Genomic DNA, 18,634 nt, shown 5'->3' on the forward strand with positions numbered 1-18,634 from the left:
GAGTGTAGGCCTAGCTATGTGTGACGCAGAAGTAAATAAAGCCATGTGGGCCCCTGAAATGGCACCTGCCTGACTTCTAAACTGGGACAATGATATTGTGAGGTAACTGCGCTGGCGTTGCACACCATCGCGGTAGGCGGTGGTAGACCACGGCGCAATGCAGCATTGGTTAACATTGGACCCTATGGGTCCCAGGAGCCAATGAAATAGTGCGCCGGCGTTGATGATACGTACCGCCCTGGATGTCACCGCCGCGGACGTCACCGCCATTTTCTAACTATTCAATCACTTAATACCTGACCTTCGACAGGAGAGGACCTACACTGCAAGTGCTGCTGTGACCTCGGTCTGGAAGCGACGATGGCTGCTGCGTCTGGGGAAAGGTCCCCTACCTTCACTGCTCAGGAGTTGGAGAAACTAGTAGATGGGGTCCTCCCCCAGTACACGCTACTCTACGGTCCTCCAGACCAACAGGTAAGTACACAGGGAGCACTTTGTATGGGCTAGGCCTGGGTGGAGAGTGCTGGTTGTAAGAGGGAAGGGGGCAGAGTTCAGGGAACATGAATGCATGTGAATGCATGTGCCACATGGCAAGGGTAGGGAGGGGGGACACTTACATCGACGGTGCAGTTGGTAATGACTTCTCTTCTTCCCTTGTGCATGTCATGTAGGTCAGCGCCCACCAGAAGAAGGACATTTGGCGTGCCATCGCTAAGGAAGTCTGGACCCTGGGGGCCCACCAGAGACGGGGCACCCGCTGCGGGAAAAGATGGGAGGACATTCGCCGCTGTAGCAAGAAGACGGCGGAGGCTCAGCTGGGGATGGCCTCCCAACGTGGGAGGGGTGCCCGTCGCACCATGACCCCCCTGATGTTCCGGATCCTGGAGGTGGCCTACCCTGAGTTGGATGGGGGCTTGAGGGCATCACAGCAGACACAAGGGGGTGAGTACACTATCATTCTGGGGACTTTGCATGCAGTTGAGGGGTCTAGGTGTGGGAGGAGGGCTGTGGGTTTCCCTAGGCCAGGGCGACTTCCATAGGCTAGGCCCCTCCGTTATGCAGGCCATGTGGCACTCCACCCCACCGCAGTACAGTGCCAAGTACAGGTATAGATGCCCCTGTCGCATCCATGTGTGCAGATGTCCACCATAGCCATTTAGTCCAGATCCCAGGAATTGCATCTGTAGAGGCCAGGAGCACGGCGTAGTGCAGGGGGCTGCTGTGTCTGTATTGTCCGCCAACGGTAGCGGAATGCCATGCACTCAACCTGTCTTTCTTCTGTCGTCGTCCCCCCCTTTTTGTGCTCTCCCTGTTCTTTTGTGCATCAGCATCATCAGGTGGCGGTACAGTGGCACCGGAGCACGAGGGAGCTGCATCCCACATGGCCATGGAGGGCCACACCACGGACTCAGAATGCACCAGTGGGACGGAGGGCGAGGGGAGCTTCACGTCGGCCACCGGATCACCAACCAGCGACACGGACTTGTCCGCCGATGGGATCTCCCTTGTGGTGGCAGCACCATCTGAGCCCCACACTTCTACAGGTACAGCCGCCACCTCCCCTACCAGCACCGCCCTTCCAGCAGCCCCTCAGCCTTCGCCCCGTGCCTGCTCACCCAGGAGGGTGGGCATCACCTTCGCCCCAGGCACCTCAGGCCCTGTCCCAGTCACCCCTGCTGCCCTCAGTGAGGAGGCCATTGACCTCCTCAGGTCACTCACTGTTGGGCAGTCTACCATTGTGAATTCCATCCAGGGTGTAGAAAGGCAGTTGCAACACGGTAATGCATTCCTGGAGGGCATTCATTCTGGTCAGGCTGCCCTTCATCGAACCCTGCAATCTCTGGCCTCAGCACTGATGGCAGCCATTGTCTCTGTGTCTAGCCTCCCCCCTCCGACTTCCTCCACCCAAACCCAATCCCCTGTACCCCAGCCCATCCCAAGCACACCATCAGACCAGCATGCACACACTTCAACACACAAAAGTGGCTCTGGCAAACATAGGCACCACACATCCCACAGGCACTCACACAAGCATCACCCACATACAGACACAGCAACATCCACTGACTCCACTGTGTCCCCCTCCTCATCGTCTCCCTCCTCCCTCCCAGTGTCGTCTACACTCTCACCTGCATGCACCACATCTACAGGCACTAGGACTCGCACCATAACACCCAGCACCACACCCCGCTCACCTGCACTCACCACCCCCACTCCCATTTACACGTCCCCTGTGTCCTCTCCCAGTGTGTCTGTGATGCCTCCTCCCAAAGTACACAAACGCGGGCACCCGCACACCCAACATCCATCCACCTCACGACAGCCTCCAGTACCTGCACCCAAAACACCTAAAGTGACACCTCCTACAACCACCTCCTCTTCCTCCACTCCCAGACCCCCTCCAGCTACCCATCCCAGTGTTCGTCAGAAACTGTCCCTCTGCAAAGTTGACCTTTTTGCCCCCACCCCCCCTCCAATTCATCAGTCCCGTCGTAGGGCCTCAGCCAAAAAGCCTCCAGTAGCAGTGGTGCGTGTTCAAGGTGTGTCGAGTACACCGGCCACCAGGGCAGGCAGTGTGACACGGAGCCAAGGCACTGCCAGTCCACCCCCTGTAAAGGCTCTGAAGTTGGAAAGTGGCCGACGGGACTGGCTGAAGACTCCTGGGGGCAAAACAACTCACAGGGGTCCCAGGGGGATTGCAGAGTCAGCTGTGACTCCTCCAAAGGTGGGGAAGGGCCAGAAGAAGTCTGCACAGCCTGGTGTGAGCATCATGGCGGAGAAGGGCGGCATCCTTCCCGGCGGCCGGGACGCCACCGCCAGCACCGTCGTCACTGGTCATGAGACCACCGCCAGAGTCATTGCCCAGGAGGGCCCAAGTATTGTCACTGGTCATGAGACCACCGCCAGAGTCATTGCCCAGGAGGGCCCAAGTATCATCACTGGTCAGGAGACCACCGCCAGAGTCATTGCCCAGGAGGGCCCAAGTATCGTCACTGGTCAGGAGACCACCGCCAGAGTCATTGCCCAGGAGGGCCCAAGTATCGTCACTGGTCAGGAGACCACCGCCAGAGTCATTGCCCAGGAGGGCCCAAGTATCGTCACTGGTCAAGAGACCACCGCCAGAGTCATTGCCCAGGAGGGTCCCGGCAGCCACAGCCCCGCTGGGCAATGAGGGACCATCATGCCACACACCAATGGCCAGTCCAGAGACCGCCATGGCAAAGTACCGCTGAACAGTCCAGAGCCCGCCATGGCAAAGCACCGTTGTTCTTTAATGTGAGAAGCCTTTTTTAAATTGTTTATTCCAACAGGAAGGAAGCGCCCCAGAGACTCCAGCTTGCGGTTCCTGTCCAGCAGGCTCCTCCTAGTTCTTTTTCTATCTCCTGGTTACTTTTAACTTGGATTTCAATATGTTAGGATCACTCTCTTTTTCTGCTGGAGGTATTCCTTTGGATTTAAAGACTTTGGGGGTCATTCTGACCCCCGCGGGCGGCGGAAGCCGCCCGCCTGGCGGGAACCACCAGAAGACCGTACCGCGGTCAAAAGACCGCCGCGGTCATTCTGACTTTCCCGCTGGGCTGGCAGGCGACCGCCAAAAGGCCGCCCGCCCGCCCAGCGGGAAAGCCCCAGCAACGAGGATGCCGGCTCCGAATGGAGCCGGCGGAGTTGCTGGTGTGCGACGGGTGCAGTTGCACCCGTCGCGATTTTTAGTGTCTGCCAAGCAGACACTGAAAATCTTAATGGGGCCCTGTTAGGGGGCCCCTGCAGTGCCCATGCCAGTGGCACGGGCACTGCAGGGGCCCCCAGGGGCCCCACGACACCCGTTCCCGCCATCCTGTTTCTGGCGGTGAAAACCGCCAGAAACAGGATGGCGGGAAGGGGGTCGGAATCCCCATGGCGGCGCTGCTTGCAGCGCCGCCCTGGAGGATTCCCTGGGGCAGCCGGCTTACCTTTTCTGACCGCGGCTTTACCGCTGCGGTCAGAATGCCCCCGGAAGCACCGCCAGCCTGTTGTCGGTGCTTCCGTGGTCGTTGGCCCTGGCGGTCCATGACCGCCAGGGTCAGAATGACCCCCTTTGTCCCTCATTATGTCAATGGCGGTAATGAGTGCCTACTGCCATGGCAATGGGTGCCAAAACACCATCACCGTGGCTACCTACCATCCGCCATATTATGACAGTAGCCGGAATTCCACCAGAAGGCTGGTGGAATTCCGGCAGCAGTCATGGCAGCGGATGACTGTAAGGTGGCACTGCTGCCAGCAACAGCACCCCACCTGTAGACCGCCGCAGACCGTATCATGATCCATGATATGGCCTGGAGGTGTTCTGCTGGCGGATGCTGCTGCTAGCAGCAGCGCCATGTCCTGTCTCCTGCCAGAGGACGCTCTGCAAGCAGGTAAGTGAGGTGCTCCAACAGGGAAGTGGGGTGTGCTGTGTGTGTATGTAGGGGTGTGGGTGTATGTGTCTGTGTGCGTGCATGCAGGTGTGTGGTGTGTGGAATGTGTGTGTGCATAAATGGGTGTGAGTGTGCGTGTATGTTGTGTTGTGTGAATGCGTGTGTGCTTGTATTTATGTCAGTGTGTGAATATAATATGCATGCGTGGGTGAATGTGGTTATGAGTGTGTATGCGTGTGTATGTTGGTGCGTGGATGTCGTGGGGGTGTCTGGAGGGGAGGGAGAGAGTGGGGGAGGGGGAGAGCTGTATCAGTGTCAGGTAAGGAATTCCCTGGCAATGATGGTGCCTACTGCCATGGTTTTTGTGGCAGTAAAAAAGCCACGAAAACCATGGTGGTAGGCAGGATCATAATCCCGCTGGTGGGACAGTGAACACCCTGGCGAATGGATTGGAATATTGGCGGTTTGGCTTGAGCCAAACCGCCAATGTCATATTTTGGGGAAAGGTACTGCCAGCCTTTTGGCAGTACCTTTCAACAAAATACTGCCGTCTGCCAGGGTTGTAATGAGGGCCTTTGTTTTTTGTGATATCACACAAGTAAGTTAAAAAACTATTGTATAAGGGTGTTGTTTGTGTGATAGGGCAAGCACCAGTATTTCTTTGTACTTTTATTTGATTTTTAAATGTCATTGAGGTACGTAGCCTGGAATTTAAGTTTTCAGCTTTGTAAAGGAAAAATATTGCACAGTTCAGTACCTTTTCTCCATGTTTGTTACATTTGAAATATTCATTTATTTTACTTTGTGGTCTGGTCTTCCAAAGGGCCATCCAAGAGGATGCCCAGTACTATTCATCAGTCCATGAAAGAAATGTGTTTGTGGTAAATGTTCTTTAAAATATCATTTGGGGCAGGTATGGCGCTGGATCAAATTTAAAATGTGGGCTATCAATGGCAGTTTTTTCTTCAGTGTTACCATGCCTCTTTTTTTTTGGTGAGTGTGTGTGTGTTTGTCATCGACCACCATTTGTCTTTGTTCTCTATACCATGTTGCCAGGGGCCATTTTGTGTAGTCTGTGTCTATAGGCCTGAATGTGTTCTTTGTTTTCCATGCCTCCTTTCCCATTGTTGTTGTTTGACCCTGTGACTGGCAGTGATTTTTTTGCATCTAGCCAGTGTGCTTTTGCTATAGGGTTGCATGTGTTCTTTGTTCCCCATCCCTCTATTTTTCTTTTTATTTGTATATCAATTTGTTTTTAGTTTATATTTTATTTTAATTTTAAAAACATTTATTTTAGATTTTTTAAACTTTTTAATTTAACATTTTATTCAATTTTTTAGTTTTTTTCTATGTTTCTTCATTTTTTATGTTTTTGCATTTTGCCTTGATCTATCCATCCATCCACAATAGGCACATAGCCGCATAACAGCATTAATCTTTTTAGGTATAATTCTATTTCATTCTGGAAACCCTGTCTGCCCAAGAGTAACTGCAATGCAGACACTTCAGCATTATTCATTTTGTTAATGGTCATTCAATTTCCCCCATGGAACACCTCACCTGCTGTAGGCACACACTAACCTTCTTTGTTTTATGGATTATTCCATTTACCCATGCACCACCCTGACTGCACAGGTGTCTCCTTTCGAATGGATGCACATAAAGCAAACAGCTATTTATGTATGTTGTGTTATGTTGATTGCAAATGAAATATTATGGTACGGTGGTGTGGTTTGACTTTAAAACGATTACATAAATGTATTACCTAAGTAATCAGCCACATTAAATTAGATTGCCTTTGTCTGTACTAATTCAAACTGCAACAATGCCACGTTTCACTAAATATTTCACAAAATGTTTGTCTTGCTTGCTTGCTTTTAGGTGCACTAGAGAAGAGACATCACCCACAGTAATGCCCAAACAGACGGCCTGCACAGTGACATCAGTCCTCCAATCTCTTCCACCTGTGCAGCTTAGTGCAATTCCAACAGAGAAATTTAAGAGGGCCAAAAAGAAAGGTGATGCCAAGAAAGATGGCAGTGAGATGAAGCAGCTTTCTACCAGTGGTGTGCTTACCACAACATTTTTCAGGAGACGTATGCCTGCCACACCTGCCTCCATGGACGAACCTGGGAGCAGCCTTCCCACATCAGCAGCACTACCCCAGTCTAAGCCCAAGCCCATGTGTGCAGGTGAGGCAGCTACTGCAATAGTGTCAACACTGACGAGAAGTGGCTTGAATTGGATTTGCCTCTTTCACAAAGAGAAACAGAATCATTTCAGGAAACAGAGCAAAGTGAACAGCTGCTGCAGTCAGCAGTAATAGAGCTACCTAAAGTTGGACCAGAATAGGAGGATGACCTTACTGGTGATGAAGAACTTCCTCTTCTAGAATCATTGGCTCCAAGATCTCCAGCAAGGAAATAGAAGGTTACTTCCTCATATTCTTCAAGTACCGCTTCTGATTATGATAATGTGGACATGGAGTAGACCCTGGCAGAGTCTGTGAGATGCCAGGAGATGGAAGGAAAAAGAAAAGCCTTAGAATTTATAGAAGGTGATGATGAGGAGGATATTGACAATGATGAGCCTGTAATTGTGGAAGCTGACACATAGGAGTCCAACATTACTCCTCTTTTTCAACCTGCTCCAAGAGATGTGACACAGTCGCACTGCCTACTCCCATATTTGTGAAGCCCCAGAGAAGTATGTACTGCAGAGAAGCAATCAATGACACACCCACCTACCACCAGGTCTTCTTCAGGCATTGGCACTGGCCCACTAGGAAAGGACTCCTCCCAAATTTGGGATTTTTTTATTCTTAGCAAACAGGAGAACATTGCAATATGCCCATTTGCTACACAGGTTTCGTCAAAGTAAGTCTGGTTCACATTATGGTCCTGGAGGCCATGACCCATATGAAAAAACATCATGCCCTGCGGTGGGAGGAACCCCTTAAAAAAGTTCTGAATGTGGTTGTAGTGGTGAAGGTAAGGAAATCCAGAAAGCATCAGATAAATGTCTTATCACAGTAGAAAGTCATACAGAAGAGGGCAACATATTCATGCAAAGCAGCCCTGTCCCCAGTTTTGCACCAGAATCACCTTCCTCAGTGAGCCCAAAATAACACAAGACTCAGAGGAAGATGGAGAGAAAACGGCATACAGTGTCTGCCCTAAGTCGCATATTGAGTCTATCACCATCTAATGCTCTGAAATCACCTGTGTCAGTGGCCCCAGAAAAGGAGAAAATCTGGACTACTATTATCACACTTTTCATCTGATGACAGACTTAGGGACCAGTTGTCAGGCAACTAACTACATGTGCATCACTGCACACTGGAACTCTTTTGCAGGGGTAAGACAACAACTATTTAGAGGTCTTGGCGCTGAAGAAAGTTTTAAGAGTGTTCAGCTTTATACAACCGTAGCCATGTTCAAAATGGAGAAATCACATACAGCTTCAAACATCTTGAACCAAGATGTCTGAATGGGCAAAGGAGATGCCAACCCTCCTGGGTGAGCGGGCATGGGAAACACGCTGAGGGGCTGCAGGGAGGGCGGTGCTGGTAGGGGGGCTGGTGGTTATACCTGTTGTTGGGTTGGGCACAGAGGGGAGCTTCCATCGGAGGAGGAGTCGCTGTCTGTAGTGTCACGGTGCTCCCCTCGCCCTCCGTCCTACTGGTACCCTCGGTGGAGTCGGCCTCAGGCCGATGTGGGAAGCAGCTCCCTCCATCGCCGGTGCCTCTGCTCCTCCGCCTGATGATGCTAATGCACATAAGGACAGGGTGACAAAACAAAAAGGGTGGGGAAGAGACAGAGGATACAATTGGTCAATGCCAGCAACACCACTACTGTTGGCATACACAACACACAGGGAGCAGCCCTATGCACTAGGCCATGCCCAACCAGTTACTAAGATAGTCACCAGCCCATGGGGTACAATGCCTAACGCCATCAGCTGCACCTCAGAAACCCAAAGGACCCTGCCCAGTAGTAGATGCCAACTGACACTACAAGGGACCTACCCTGCCATCTTCGCCCTGGCCTAGGGGCACCCATAGCACCCACCCAGGTAACTCTTAACGTGCACACAGCAGGAGTCAATTGGGGCTGCTGTGATGCCTTCAAGCGCCCATCCAACTCCAGATAGGCCACCGCCAGGATGCAGAACATCAGGGGGATCATGGTGCGATGGGCACCCCTTCCTCGTTGGGTGGCCAGCCCCAGATGGGCATCCGCTGTCTTCATTGCTCAGCAGCGCAGGCCCTCCCACCTATTGTGGCAGTGGGGGCTCCATCTGTCAAAGACCCCAGGGTCCACACCTCCTTGGCATGGCACACCAAATACCCTATTTCTGGTGAGCGCTGACCTGCAAGGAAAAGACAGCAGAAAAGGGAATTAGTCACCATCGGGGCCCTCACACTCATTGCCCACCAGATCCCAACCATCCCATGATGCACAGACATTGACCACCATACATGCTGCACTCTGCCCAGGACCCCTCCCCCCCTACATGTGGCTTACACACACAGCACACAAGACATTCATGGCCCACGCATCATGCTCACAGTGTACTCACCTTTTTGTCTGGAGGACCGTAGAATAACGTGTACTGGGGTAGGACCCCATCCACCAGTTTCTCCAACTCCTCCGCAATAAAGGCAGGAGCCCTTTCCCCAGACACTCAAGCCATTGCCGCTTCCAGACATAGGTCACAGCAGCACTTGCAGTGTAGGTCCTCTCCTGTTGATGGCCAGGTAGCAAGTGAGTGGATAGATAGAAAATGGTGGTCGCGTCCGCGGCGGTGCGTACCGTCACCACCGACGTACATCAGCATTGGCTCCTGGAGCCCATAGGGCCCAATGATAAGTTGCGTGGCTGTCTGCGACCGCCTACCGTGACGACTCACAACACCAGCGCAATTACCTCATATCCACATGTCCCTCCTCACAGGTCAGGCATCCTCCATTTAAGGGGGCCACAGGGCATGGCACCTAACTGCTTCAAAGCAGACATTGGCACAGCAACTGATTTTCGGATTCACATTCTGTTTCAGTAAAGAAAAAAAACAGCATTAGTGCAATAGATGTAGAAATGTGACCCTCTGCTCACCGTTCTCTTCCATAGGCTCCAACTGCTGAGGCTGAATATGAGATGGCGGAATCCTCCGGTGTACAGACCCCTGGTGGACCTTGCAACAATGGAGGACAGACACATTATCATTATCTACTGTCTTGATTGTGCCACAATCCAGGAACTGTGTGCCCAATTGGAGCCAGACCTGATCTCAGCTATCCAGCAGCCCACTGGTATCCCCACTCTAGTGCAAGTCCTGTCACTGCTCCATTTCCTGGCAAGTGGTTCCTTCCAAACAACAGTGGCCATGGCATCAGGGATGTCTCAGCCAATGTTCTCTAACGTGTTGACCAGAGTGTTGTCAGCCCTGCTGAAACACATGCGCAGCTACATCATGTTCCCCCAGGTGGAAGATTTGGCCACAGTGAAAGCTGACTTTTATGCCCTGGGACATATCCCCAACATCATAGGTGCCATTGATGGTATACATGTGGCATTTGTCCCCTCCCCCGGAGAAATGAGCAAGTTTTCACAAATAGAAAAAGCGATCACTCTATGAATGTGCTGATGGTGTGTTTGGCAGACCAGTACATCTCCCATGTACCAAATACCCTGGCTCTGTGCATGATGCCTTTATCTTGAGGAATAGCAGCATACCATACGTGATGGGCCAATTCCAGAGGCACCGGGTGTCGCTAATAGGTGAGCCCAAGCTCCCCACCCAGTATATATTGGTGTATGGGTATGGGGTTGTCCCTAAGGGTGAGTGTGTCTGACAGGTATCCCTCGATATTTCCAGGTGACTCTGGCTACCCCTACCTATCATGGCTACTGAACCCAGTGAGGAATGCCAGGACAAGGGCAGAGGAATGGTACAATGAGGCAGATGGTCATACAAGGAGGATTATAGAATGGACCTTTGCATCCTGAAGGCCAGATTCCGGTTCCTCCATCTGACAGGTGGATCCCTGTACTACTCACCCAAGAAGGTGTGCCAGATGTTGCACAACCTGGCCTTGAGACGCCAGGTGCCTTTTCTGCAGGAGGATGTGCCTGGAGATGGTCTTGTGGCAGCGGTGGAGCCTGTGGACAGTGAGGAAGAGGAGGCAGAGGAAGAAGATGTTGACAACCGGAGCAACATTATTCAGCAATACTTCCAGTGACACACAGGTAAGACATTGTACGTTCAATTCACATTTCAGTTAACTATTGGACATTGTACATGACAGCCTCTTACCCTATGTCTCTGGCCACTGACTTTACCCTTTGTCATCTCTATTGTCAGATCCCTGTGCCCCACTCTGGATCCTGCTATGTGTACTGCTGCCCACTACAGGTCATACCAATGTATATATATAAGTGGACACATGGATTGAAATGTTTACAGCTTGTTTACCTAATACATATTGCAATCAATTGACAGACTCAGTACTTGTATTTGATCAAAGGGTGTTTATTTCAGTGCTCAGAAGTAGAGGGGGATGCGCAATGGGCAGGGGTGATGGTGAAGGTAGGTCTAGTTTGAGTCCAGTCTCTTGGGATCACAGGTGCATTGTCCAAGGTGGCATAGGAAGGGGAGTAATGGCAGTTCAAAGTGGACAGGGTGACATAGTGGGACAGAAGGGTGACAATCAGGAGAGTCTTATTCCTGGCAGGGGTCTTGGCAATGTTCTCTGTCTTCTGCCAGGATCTCAGGGACCTTTTGTGGGGGGGTCTCCTTCTGAAGGGGGTGGCGTGCTGATGGTCTGTTGGTCCTGTGGCGGTGCCTCCTGTTCACTAGCGCCGGAGGAGGTGGAAGCTGTTCATCTGTGTTGCTAGTGTGAGGGGCCCGTTGTTGTGCCACTGCCTCCCTCATGGTCTTGGCCATGTCAGCCAGCACCCCTGCAATGGTGAACAGGAGGGTGTAGATGTTTGTTAGGTCATCCCTGATCCCTAGGTACTGTCCCTCCTGCAGCCGCTGGGTCGTCTGCAGCTTGGCCAGTATCTGGCCCATGGTCTCCTAGGAATAGTGCTATGCTCCCAGGATGTTGGGGAGTGCCTTGTGGAGAGTGGGTTCCCTGGGCCTGTCCTCCCCCTGTCGCACAGCAGTCCTCCCAGCTTCCCTGTTGTTCTGTGCCTCTGTCCCCTGAACCGTGTGCCCACTGCCACTGACCCCAGGTCCCTAATCGTCCTGTGTTTGTGGGGTTGTCTGGGGTCCCTGTAGTGGTGGACACACTGCTGATTGACGTGTGCTGGGGACAGTGGCATGGGCCTGCTGGGTGGGTGCTGAGGTGGTGTTTCCTGAGGGGGAGGCTCTGTGGTGGTATGGGACTATGGCAGGGGAACCGACTGTCCAGAGGTCCCTGGTGGGCTAGGTTCGTCATCCTGATCCAGGGGTGCAGAGCTCCTGTTGTCACTGTGGGCCTCTTCTGGGGGGGGGGGGGCTGGATGTAGCTGGCACCTCCTTTCCAGTGATGTTGAGTAGGGGTCCTGTGGGGATGCAAATGCAGTGTTAGTGTATCTGCGTGTGCCATCTTGTGCATGGGTGTGTTTCCCTGTCTGGTTGTGATTTCCCTGTCAGCTTTTCCTTGTGTGCATGGTGATTTTGAGGGCTGGGTGAGTCTCTCTACTGGGCATGCTGTGGTGATGGGTGTCCATGCAGATCTGTGATGGGGGTCCATGCATTGGTGTTACATGCAGGGCTTGGTATTGGGATGGGTGGGTTGTGATCGTGGGGTATATGTGAGGTGATGGAGTGATGGGGGTGAGGGTAGAGGTAGGAGTATGTGATGGCATGCAGGTAGGGTGGGGAATATGGTAGTAAAGATTTGACTTACCAGAGTCCAGTCCTCCTGCTACTCCTGCAAGGCACTCAGGAAGCATGATCGCCAAGACTTGTTCCTCCCATGTTGTTAGTTGTGGGGGAGGAGGTGGAGGACCACCATCAGTGCTCTGTACAGCTAACTGGTGTCTAGCAATCACGGAACTCACCTTCCCACGTAGGTCGTTCTACCTCTTCCTGATGTCATCCCTTGTTCTTGGGTGCTATCCCACGGCGTTGACCCTGTCCACGACTCTCTGCCATAGCTCCATCTTCCTAGCAATAGACATCTGCTGCACCTGTGATCCGAATAGCTGTGGCTCTACCCGGATGATTTCCTCCACCATGACCCTTAGCTCCTCCTCTGAAAACCTGGGGTGTCTTTGGGGTGCCAGGGATGTGGTGTGAGTGGTATGTGTGAGGGTGTGTGGGGTGATATGTTGGGGTGTGTGCTATGATGTGCGTGGATGGTGTATGGGTGATGGTGTTTTGTGCCTCTGATTGAGTGGGTGCTCCTGCCTTTTGTCTCTCTCTGTTCACAATCTTTTTTTTCATGGAAGGGGTTGTGGGTAATTTGGGTGTGTGTTTTATAGTGGTGTGGGTATGGTGTGTGTATGTGTGTCAGGTGTGTGTAGTTTGAATTGTCCAATGTGGTTTAGTTTTGTAAGTGTGTGTGTATTTTGAGCACAGCGGTGTGTACCGCCAATGGTTTACCGCGATTGAAAGACCGCCGCGGTGATTCGTGGGTCGTGATACTGTGGGCGTATTCCTGTTGGCGTAACGGTGTAGGTTTTAATACCGCCAGTTTATCACTGACCTTTGGTGTGGCGGAATTGTGTGGGTGTCTGCATAGTGGCGGATTTCTCTGTATGGGTCATAATACCCGTAGCGGATTACCGCCACGGTCAGGGTATGTTGGAGGCCGTCAGCACAGCAGTAGGCAGCATTTACCACCAGGGGTGTAATGAGGGCGTTAGTTTTGTCAACTATAGACTTTGAGTACACTTTTCCTGACTTGAGGATTTCATAACTTTGGTTTTCATTAAATTCCATGCTCATCATTGCTCAGAATAATTTACTATTGCAAATTTTTTGTTATAATATCTGGTATTGTTTGATATGTCATGGTGGTAGTAGTCTTTCTAAAGCTATAATGCAAATGTATATGTATAACCCACTAACTATGTTTTTCTTTCAATTTAGTTGCCTGTGATGAATAATCCTTTTGATTAACCCCACAGTTGGAGATCAGCTGTGTGGGAGCGGGACCTCTCTTGTGATGTCTTCCATGTTAACACACTACCACCACCATCGAGAAGGCACCTTCAGAAACCCTCCAGTAAGGTGTTGGAAGATTGACAGAGGGAGCAGCTATCACTTCATCTTTTCAAGTAAGACTTTGCGGTGACGAGAACTACTCAAGTTAGTACACAACTAACTTCTACTGCACATTAGATAATTAATTGTTTCTCTAGGTTTCAGTAGGCAATATAGGGAATGGCAGCATACCCTCCTAACTGGCATACACTTTGAGAAGTAGATTAAAAAGACAGCCTTCAAAAAAGGCATCAGTGCAAGTAAAAGTAAAACACGAAAACAAATCTTCAGACATAAAGTAGATTTGAAAGAAGTTCCCTTTAGTAATATATAAAAAAACAGACTTTTCCACCCACAACAGGCCCACCCCTTTCCCACATCTCTCCCCATCTCCAGCCAATGTGCAAAATAAATAAATGTCCAAATGTCTGAAAAGAAAAGATGCCCTGCCTAAATTCCCACCTTCTCCACCCACAACACTCTCTCCCAGCAGAACAAAAAACAAAAGAAAGGGCTAAAAGAGAGCATTCTGGATGAGGGTCCAGAGGTGTTGGATCTGGGCCTTGAGGCATGATATCCTACAGCCCAAGTATGCTAGCTCGCACTGCACTCTGCAATGGTATAGCCAGTAAGATAGGGGGCGGAAATGGTCGTATGGGGTTGGGCAATTCCAAGCTGTGGCAGCACTGCTGCTGGCGTGGCCAGATTCTGGAGGCAAGACACAGGAGGTTGACTGGTGGAACTAGTCTCCCACTTAGGGGCATTTGCTGGTCCTCCTTGTCTACCAGCTGCTGATACTAGGCCCTGGTAGCCTCCAACCTTTACTGCCAAAGCCAGGACGCTATCTAGTGCCGGGCGGTGGTGGACCAGCAGGAAAGAAAAAAACAAAATTGTATAGAATGCTCTGTGCAAACACTTGTTTTTTTAATTATATAGTGGCACAGTATGAGAACATTGCTGGTCCCCTACGGCCACTGTAATTTTTAATGTGATTATGAAAGTCACAGGGACATGATTTTACCAAAACAGGCCTCACATAAAAACACTGACTGGCTGAAAGAGGCAGCATAAAGTTAAAAAAGAGTTTTATTTTTTTTCTTGTAAAGGATTTCCTAAACACTCTGGGGCATATTTATACTCTGTTTGCGCCGAATGTGCGTCAACATTTTTGACGCACAATCGGCGCAAAGCCTGCCCCATATTTATACTTTGACGTCCGACCCCGCGGGCGTCAAAGTTCCAACATGTGCGCCATTTTCTGGAAGGGGGAACCAGCCTTGCGTTAATTATATGCAAGGTAGGCGTTCCCTTCCAAAAAATGACTTTAAGGCCTGTGCGCCATATTTATACTGTGACGTCATTTTGACGCACAGGAGGGCGCCGTTTTTTAATGCCTGGGTCAGGGCAGGCGTTAAAGGACCTGTGGGCTCGGAAGGAGCTCAGAGGTGCCCTCCCATGCCCCCAGGGACACCCCCTGCCACACTTGCCCACCCCAGGAGGACACCCAAGGATGCAGGGACCCATCGCAGGGAAGTAGAGGTAAGTTGGGGTAAGTATTTTTTTCGTATTTTTTTGTGGCATAGGGGGGCCTGATTTGGGCCCCCCTACATGCCACTATGCCCAATGACCATGCCCAGGGGCCATAAGTCCCCTGGGCATGGCCATTGGGCAAGGGGGCATGACTCCTGTCTTTGCTAAGACAGGAGTTATTTCAATGGGGGTTGGGCGTAAAAAAAAATGGCGCAAATCGGGTTGAGGCCTGAATTTTGCCTCAGACCTGACTTGCCCCATTTTTTGACGCCCAACCTCCATTTTCCCCTACGTGAGTCATTTTTTTTGACGCACACCAGTCCGCAGCGCTGGCTAACGTCATTCAATAAATAAGGCGCCCGCATGGTGCTTTGGAATGGCGTTAGCCGGCGGTAAAATTTTTGACACACAACTGTGTTGGCGCAGTTGTGCGTCAAAAAGTATAAATATGGGCCTCTGTGTGGAGAAAAATAACCCTGGTTAATGAGTAAGGCATCATCCTCAAAGGAGTACAAGTATCATATGCTTGTTGTGCTAAATTACTTGAAGTATGCTAGCTAGCGCACTGGGTACAAATATGCTACCGTCTGCAGTATGGAACTAGGGCAGCTGCAATGGACAAAAAGTTATCTTGATACTAATGGCCCTGCTCTTCGCCAAATGCCTTTTAATTCTACCTTAACTCCAAAAAGGCAGATGATTCTTAATATGTAACTCATGTCATGTATGGCAAGGAGATAATAGGTATCATGTGTACCATAAGTCGACAGTAGGAAAAATGATATATAGATTTATTGGACATGTTCGTCAAAGAATACCCCATCTGAAAAACACAAAATCACAGACACTTAACCCCACTTTACTTCCTGGCCTTGCTCTCAAACACAAAATATTTCTGTCAAACACATTCCTTTTGTTGTAAAGGAAGGAAACCTGAAACCCGAGTCACTAATGATGTGGCTAAGTTTAGGCTTAGCCAGTCATTGTAGTTGAAAATAAAAGTTGATAAATGTCAAAAGGGCAAAATGTGTACCAGTGTAAATTCATTATGGAAGTCATATGAACTACTTGTCCCGTAACATTTGACACATGGACATTTTTGTTTTTTTTTCAATGTTTCTGGTAGGCTGGGACAGAACTTAGGAATGAATAAGGAAGTGCTGTATTAGAAGGTGACCTAGTGGGCACTGGGAGGAAAGGGAAAGGGAAAGACACCTTGTTTTCAGTTTGGTTTGCAATCCATTAAAAGCTTAGTAAATGCACATTGCACAGCCAACACTGCAGTGCCGATTTGAACCATGCTGCAATTAGGTGAGGTCATGGTCCATGGGTTGCAAAAAGCCATGGGCAAGGAAGTCATAGATGATTATAGGTGGGATCTGCCTCACTTAACAAATACAATAGCTATATTAGTAATTTTCAATAACTAGGCAATGTGACTTACCACGCCAATACCTGCCACAGCAGAGACCCCCCCTTCAGGTGCTGCTGTATTATCTGGCACACTGATGATGTCTCAGGCACTGCTGTACTATGCGGCTAGAAAAAAACATTACACATTTTAGAGGCCAGATATACCACCTCTTTTTTTTTTTTTTAACCAAATACAACTGCAATACATGACTACAGTTCAGTTTGCAGTATCTTTTCACGCATCTAAAATATCACTTTGGGCATTTTGTTGGTTGACAAGGTTAGAGAAGCCAGTAGTGAAGCCTACCATAATGGAGGGGAAAAGATATAATGATGACAGTGATGCATTTGAAGTGTAATCAAGGGGTAGAGCAAACTGGTAAATGTGGGACATATGGTTTTGGTTGACAAATGCAATGGAACCATCACCATACTACTTTCCTGCCACACTGTACAGTCATCAAAACTTCTGGAAAACTGAAAAATACGTACAGTACAACACAACACTGGGGAGGGTCATCATAACCATGGCCACTCTCTCATCATTTGAGCATGAGAAAGAAATAGAAAGCCTTGGGTCTCCAAACGCTGCAATCATCACAGTAGACTAAGGGGGTCATTCTGACCGCGGCGGACGGCGGTCGCCGCCCGCCAAGCGGTTCCCGCCGAAAGACCGCTCCGCGGTCAAAAGACCGCGGCGGTCATTCTGGCTTTCCCACTGGGCCGGCGGGCGACCGCCGAAAGTCCGCCCGCCAGCCCAGCGGGAAACACCCTTCCCACGAGGACGCCGGCTCAGAATGGAGCCGGCGGAGTGGGAAGGTGCGACGGGTGCAGTTGCACCCGTCGCGAATTTCAGTGCCTGCAAAGCGGGAGAACCGCCAGGAACCGGATGGCGGTAGGGGGTGTCAGAATCCCCATGGCGGCGGAGCGCGCTCCGCCGCCATGGAGGATTCTCAAGGGCAGCGGGAAGTCGGCGGTACACCGCCGACTTTCCGTTTCTGGCCGCGGCTGAACCGCCGCGGTCAGAATGCCCAGCGGTGCACCGCCAGCCTGTTGGCGGTGCTACCGCCGACCCTCGGTCAGAATGACCCCCTAAGTAATGTATTGCCTTGGTATTACAGTACCAGTCCACAGGGTTTACAAGATAGGGGAGATGGCAGGCTTAATATCCAAGCAGAAGAAAGATTAAGCTACAGATTAGTACAGACAGGAGGAAGTCAGCTACAGAAACAAGAAATATAGAAAAATGGACAATGCAGTGAAGGATAACAAAAATAAACATTAAATAGAACAAAGAGGATTTGAAAAAAGTCACAGTATAAGAGAAAGTAGGTAAAAATATTCTAATGAGGAGAGGTAAAAGTTAGAGAAATAAATAATATTAATGAGAACTTATTGGAGTCAGCAGAGCCCTGTACTGCTGCGCTGGTGGTGGTGCTTCCACCCGCTGTTGAACTGGTGATGGCACCCTCCCTGGTCCGACACTCTCATGCCCTCTTCTTGCCCTTGGGTGCTAATGTAAGAAATAAAGAAGGTAACAAAAATAGATCAGTGGTAGAGTTATTCTAATAGAAAATATTCTTATAGGCAAAGGCAAACACAGTAACATATTTACATTATTCTTTACTAAATCAGATTGTCTATATCATCAAGTTGACCTATTCCGAATTTCAAAAACCTTACCTAAGCTGTATTCCGAATTTCCTAAACTACATTTGTAAACATTCATAAATTGGGAAGAATTATTTTTGCTTTGCAAATCACAACCCCCTTTGATGGGCCAACTCAGTCAGTTTCCCTTTTCAAAGCATAGATGCATACTACAGATCACCGGGAGATTGTTTGGGACTGTACGAGCTACATAAAAAGAAAGACACAGAGAATACTAACTCACTGATATTATATTACTACTGCTACTACAGTAGGACTAACTTAGGGACAGGCGAAAGAGGAGTCAGCATGACTTCTTAAATAATCCGCCCAAGCAAGCGCCTACAGCAATAAGCAGGTAGCACTGTGCACCTGGCTTGCTAAAATTAGATCACATAATACTCATAATGTTATGTGGACTTGACTTACCTCTGAGTGTGAACAGCTTG

Source organism: Pleurodeles waltl, chromosome 12 (genome assembly GCF_031143425.1).
Source record: "Pleurodeles waltl isolate 20211129_DDA chromosome 12, aPleWal1.hap1.20221129, whole genome shotgun sequence".
Lineage (NCBI taxonomy): Eukaryota > Metazoa > Chordata > Amphibia > Caudata > Salamandridae > Pleurodeles > Pleurodeles waltl.